Source organism: Danio rerio, chromosome 4, assembly GCF_052040795.2.
Source record: "Danio rerio strain M-AB ecotype USA chromosome 4, GRCz13ab, whole genome shotgun sequence".
NCBI classification, from domain to species: domain Eukaryota; kingdom Metazoa; phylum Chordata; class Actinopteri; order Cypriniformes; family Danionidae; genus Danio; species Danio rerio.
Genome location: NC_141024.2, coordinates 18,070,001 through 18,076,715, shown reverse-complemented (window position 1 = coordinate 18,076,715; position 6,715 = coordinate 18,070,001).

Below are 6,715 nucleotides of genomic sequence, written 5' to 3'. Positions count from 1 at the left end.
CATCTCTGGGAAATATTCTCATGATATTAATTGATATCAATGTGTCTAAAATACTATTTAGACATTATTTTGTTTCCTTTAAGTTACATTACTAGCATTTTCTATTTATTATAGAACTGTATATTTCTATTTATTTGCACTTTTAATTCAAATTTGTATTTTTTTATTTATTATTTATTTAACTTGTATCCATTCATTTCTTTCCTTTACATAATTGTTTCATTATTTATCTAAATATGCAGTTATTGTTTAAAAATAAAAATACATGCATAAAAATAAATACATAAATACACAAATAAATAAATAACAATATAATATAATATAATATAATATAATATAATATAATATAATATAATATAATATAATATAATATAATATAATATAATATAATATAATAAAATATAATATATGCAATGCAATATCCACAAGTCATCCACAAGAGGCTGCTATAAGCAAAAAAAAAAAAACTTTTCTTCGGTTTCTCCCTCTGAGATGAACTCTGCTCCTGTCCCTGTTTAACATGATAGCTCAGTGAATTTTATTTATTTTCAAACCATACAGTAATGCTTGTCTTTTTTTCCTAGATGCACTTTAACCAGGATTACCTGCTTTCAAGAGAAAAAAGAAATCATGCCAAGAATTGTCCAATATACATCACACACATGCCTTGAAGACATTTTCATGAGCCAGAAACAACAGTCCTTTAATAAAACTCCAGCAATATGCTACTGTGTCTCTCTTTTCTGGTCACGTTTTTCAGCTCAGAGCCCAGCTGTTACTGTGCATGCAATCAATGCGACACTTATTTTTCCATTAAATACTGTATACTTTCGAGTACAGTGTAATTAAAAGTCATTAATGGCAGACAATCGCGTGTCTATAGTTGAGGCGTCTGAATGTACAACAGCATTCAGGACGCCAATGGAGGTCCAACACAGAGGATCTGTTCTCAAAAGCTGAGCAGATGTGCTCTGTGACATTTAAAATTGCCCCTGCTAATGATCTGAACTGCAACCTTAAATGAAAAATGAAATGAATGGTCATTGGTGCGTTGAAGTGAATTCACTTCAACGCACCAATGACCATTCATTTCATTTTTATATAAGCTTTACTATATGAGCGGAGGAGCAAACCAGTTTTGCAGGCTTTAAATACTCTGGAGATGAAAATCTATCCATGAGTCTGTATGTTCAACATTTATCCCTCCAGTTCTTAACTTTTTAAAATGATTATTACTTTTTGTTTTGAAAAGCATGCTAGAGCAGCCCTGTATATTAATATCCATAAATCAATCATTTAATCTGTCACATCAAGTTCCATTTTATTAGTAACACATTTAAAATGACAATTTCATATTATCATTTATATTAAAATATTATTATTAATATCAAACATTTAAATGGAAAAGATGTATTACTACTAACAGTTATTTGAGGCACAAAAACATAACATGAACTAAAATAATAAAATTGGATGTATCATGTTTAATCTTTTGATCGAACAATAATATATTTTAATTCTCTCATATATTTTTATTTAGTCACTTAACAATTTTACATTGTTACAAAACATTTTTTTATATAAATCTTTAAAAACATGTTATTTTACATAAATGTATTTAACTGAAATCAGAAGCTGACAGCAGATCACCATATTAGAAGGATTTCTGCTATATCATGATCAATAAATCATTCAATTAAAAAAATATATTTACATTTTTATAATATTTCACCATTTATACTATTTTCTCTTTATTCTGATACAATTAACACAGCCTTGATGAGTATTTTTTTTTTTCAAAACAATCTTTAAAACTTAAAATTTTTGATTGGTCCAAATTTATTTTGACCACATACAGTACTGTATACACTGTAAAATCAGCAGTGACAAAGTAATTAACAGGCATTTACTCCACTTTTTTAAAAACCCATTGAGTTTTAGCATTTTTTAATCCATTCAGCCAATCTCTGAGACTTGGTCTGGCGGGAGTAACTTTAGCTTAGCTTAGCATAAATAATTGTATCGGATTAGACCATTAGCACCTCGCTCAAAAAAATGTGAAAGAGTTTTGATATTTCTGATATATTCAATATTTTTCTCTTTTTATTTAAAGCTTGACCCTTTGGGGTCAAAAATTGATATTTTCTAGGTTGATATGTCTAGGAACTTACTGTACATTCTGGCGTATTAATCAAGGAACTTTACTGCTGTACCATGGCTGAAGCAGATATTTCCCACCTAGGTACCTTCCAATATGACCAGTACATTATATTTACAGTATATGTCTCACAGCTGTGGCAAATATAATACAGCAACAAAGTCTAAGAATGCGACTATAGTTCTTAGCCATATCGGTCATTTTTAGCAAGACACCAGTGGTCAAATCTGATTCAATAATTTATGGTAAGCTAAGCTATAAGTGCTCCCGCCAGATCTGGAGAATGGCTGAATGAATTAAAAACTGTTAAAAGTCAACTGTTTAACTCTAAGGGCGTTGTAAAATAATATACACGGAAAAACAAGTAAAAAAGTTCCTTAAATAAGTTCCTTAAAATTGTAAATAGCCTAAATTAGCATTTAACAATTATATGGAGATATTTTTTCACACTGGTGGAATGATCGTCCTGTTTCCAGACAGACTGCGGATTCACTGGAATCGTTCAAAGGGCAGCTGAAAACTTATCTTTTCTGAGAGCACCTTAACCCTGGTGAATAAAACCAAGACCACCTGTAGAAGCACTATCTCTATAAAAAAAGAAAACTCTACCACTCTTACACTATAGCATTAACTCCTATGAGAACAAACTAGTTATTTTGTTTAACTAGCATTTCTTGTTTATTACTTCTTGTTTAATCACTGATTGCCTCCTCAATTGTAAGTCGCTTTGGATAAAATTGTCAATGTAAATTTTGGGATAAAAATGTTTGGATAAAAGTGTCAATGTAAATGTAAAATTCTAAGAATTTTAAACAGGAAAAATACTATAGTAGTCAATAGCTACAGGTTTCCTACATTCTAAATATGGCAATTCTTGTTCAACAGAAGAAAAAAACTCAAACAGGTTTGGTTTGGAATAAGCTGAGGCTGAGTAAATGATGTCAGGATTTTCATTATGGGTGAACAATCCCCTTTAAGTAACAGCAACATAATGATAGTCGATCTTTAAATTTGTAACTCATTTCAATGAGATGAGAACTCTGAAAGGCCCTGAGAGAGTTAAAGTGTCCTCAGTTTTGACTGATGGATGAAGAACGGCTCCTCTGCACATGCTCCACATGTGGATTGTCTCACAGCCCACAGTTTAGAGTCCACAGGGGTGCTGAAGAATCTGCACTGGCCCTTCCTCTGCCATTGTACGGCCCTTTTTTCTAACACATAAAGACTAGAGAGAGACAGAGCAGGAGAGGGGGGCTGAAAGGGGGTCAAGGGAGAGTGAATGAAACGTTTTGGAGGCTTTCAGGAGCGCAGCTCGAGAAGGAAGGATGAATGAGTGAGGGAGTGACAGAGAAGGAAGGAGAGAGCGGGCAGCCACATGGGCAGTTCTCACTCGGGATAATGAGAGTCTTTTCTGCGGCACTTAACCTCCAAACGGCACGCTGGGAACCCACAGCCGCGCGAGCTGGTCCACACAACAGCCACGCTCGGACACGCTCGCCCACCGCTTAATCAAATTTTACACCCAGCGCGGCGCCCCCCTTACTACACGTGGCCCTGACAGACTCTCTCCCAGGATCAGGCTCACCCAGAGGCCATGCGGGACAGACGAGGAGAGCGAATGCTAATGAAGATGAACAAAACTGTAAGGAGGAGGAGAAAAAATCCAGCACATTTTATGCAAGACACAAGTGGTTTTCAGTCTAGCATGGTGCATGATGGCATGCTGCTGAATAGAGTGTGTTAAACATGGGAAGTCAATGAAAAATGGACCTAAAGTTGTCAAAATAATTTCCTTAAACAGCATAAAAAAATTATGGCAATACTAAATTAGAAATACAATTTGTATTCATTATTTGAAGAGGTGGCACGGTGGCTCAGTTGTTGGTACTGTCGCCTCACAGCAAGAGGGTTGCTATTTTTGTGGGTATTTTGAGTCCCAGCTGGGCCAGTTAGCATTTCCGTAGCGTGTGTGTGTGTGTGTGTGTGTGCGTGTGTGTGTGTGTGTGTGTGTGTGTGTGTGTGTGTGTGTGTGTGTGTGTGTGTGTGTGTGGAAATGAGAGTGTGTGGGTTTTTCCCAGTACTGGGATGTGACTGGAAGGACATCCACTGTGTAAAACATATGCTGGAATAGTAGGCAGTTCATTCCACGGTGGCAACCCCTGATATATAAGGGACTCAGTTGAAGGAAAATGAATGAATGATTAATGTAGTTTAACTTGTTTAACTAAAGTCAGCATATGAATCACATTTTTAACATGTTGAGTTTAAAGGAATACTTTTTTTTATAGCTAATTTTGCAACTTCCCTAGAGCTAAACAGTTGGGTTTTACTATTTTTGAACTCAGTTGATTTCCAGGTCTGGCAGAAGCACATTTAGCTTAGCTAAGCATAAATCATTGAAGCAGATTAGATAAAAAAAGACCAGAGAGTTTTAATAATTTTCTTGACTGGTTTTATGGATCTCGTCTTATGCTGCGGTCACACCAGATGCAAAATTAAATTGAAACTGTAAAATAGGCTATGCAAAAGTTTAGATACCCTCTCTCTTGTGTGGATTTCAAAACCTGTAGTCACTTAATGCTAATTGATTACAACACAAAATTTATTTGAGTGATTCGGTGAACCTTAACAATCCTAACACAGGTGCAACCAATCATGAAAAAGGATATTTACGATAGCTGACTGCTAGTTTTGCTTCTTATTGTCAACCTAAAGGTAGTGACATGGGAACCTCAAAATAATTTCCTAATGACCTAAAAACTAGAATAATTAATCACCATGAATTAGGAGAAGGATGCAAATAGCTAGCACAAAGGTTTCAAGTTTTATCTCCACAGTCAGAAATATAATAAGTAAATGGAAGGCCACAGGAACAGTTCTAGTGAAACCACAAAACTCCTCCAAAAAGTTCTATGGCCATCTTCCTGCTAATAATGTCATTGTACATGGTTCCACAGTTCATTGGACTTTTCACAAAGAACAGCTGAATGGAATGTGATGCAGAAGAAGCCTTTTCTGCATTCTGCCAACAAGAAGAGTTGTATAAGGTATGCAAAGGCTCATCTGGACAAGCCTAAATCATTTTGGAAAAATATACTGTGCCACACCCATAGGTGCAGTATTTCAGGAGAAGAACATGCTCCCTACTGTAAAATATGGTGGAGGGTCCGTCATGCTGTGGGGATGTGTGGCAAGCACAGGTACTGGAAACTTTGTCAGAGTTAAAGGTTGCATTGATTCCACCCAGTATAAGCAGATTCTTAAGAACAATGTTGAGAAATCTGTCAAGAGGCTGAAGTTACAGCAAGGTTGGATGTTTCAGCAGGACTATGACCCAAAGCACAGTTCTAGATCTACAAAGGAATTCATGATGCAATGTTCTACAATGGCCATCCAAGTCCCCAAACTTGAATATCATCGAAAATCTATGGATTGATTTGAAAAGGGTCGCTCATGCTGGGCATGAAAACTGACTAAATTTTGCAAGAAAGAATTAAACGTGTTTGTGTGCATGGAAATGTATTATCCTCTGTCACTTAGCCAACATTAATACAAGTTTCTGGCATTTACATTTACATTTTTGCTGATTTTATTAAACCAAACAAGCATAAGAGTTTAGAATTTAGTGCAAGTTGGTGCTACTTTGTCCTATGGTCAGTGCAGTAAGTGATTGTATTATCACCAATAACACTTGTTTAGCACAAAAGTTCATAAAATACAAAATCATTAAAAATAAAATCTTACCTATGAAATGTTATCCCTTTATGCTTTGTTTTCTCGTTACTACACCCACACACAATGGAAACGTCCAGCATCTTCAGATTGGCTTTGGTCTTGACTAAGTGTGGTTGAATGACTTTTGTCCAGGAAGCACTATAGCAATATGGAGGTGGTATTGACGCATGCTCAATGGACTGGCTGCAGCAGGCACAATGATATTACGCAGCACCTAAAATTCATATAACTTTCGCCATGCACAAGAAGCATGCCTTGCAACCATGGAGACGAACTCTTTTAACTGGAATACAACGAACTTATCAGATTTTCAGGTGTATTATCTTTGCCCCTGCTGTAGGCATTGTACGGCAACAAAGTTCCTTAGATACTACGCCAGAATGAAAGTATAGTTTCTAGCCATATCAGTCTAGAAAACTTTTCATTTTTCATCTGTAGTTTTCTGACGACAGAATAGTCAAACTTTAAATAGAAAAATTATCCAAATTATCCAAGTTTTTGATTGACATGCTAAATTCGATTGAATGATCTATGCTAAGCTAAGCTAAAAGTGATCCCACCAGAGATTGGCTAAATGGATATAAAAATGGTAAATCATGAATAATTCTAGGGAAGTTGCAAAATGAGCCTATTTTTACAAAGTGGAGTGATTCTTTGAAATAATAGTTAAAAAAAAAGTCTATTCCATGACCTTGTTCTATTGTGATTGTCCATCTGTTAGTTTAAAAGTATTAACACTAGTACAGGCCTGAGTCATTAGCAAAGATAAGACGCAGACTTGCAGAGTTTACTAGCCTCAGGGTGTGAATGTTAACAGGAAAC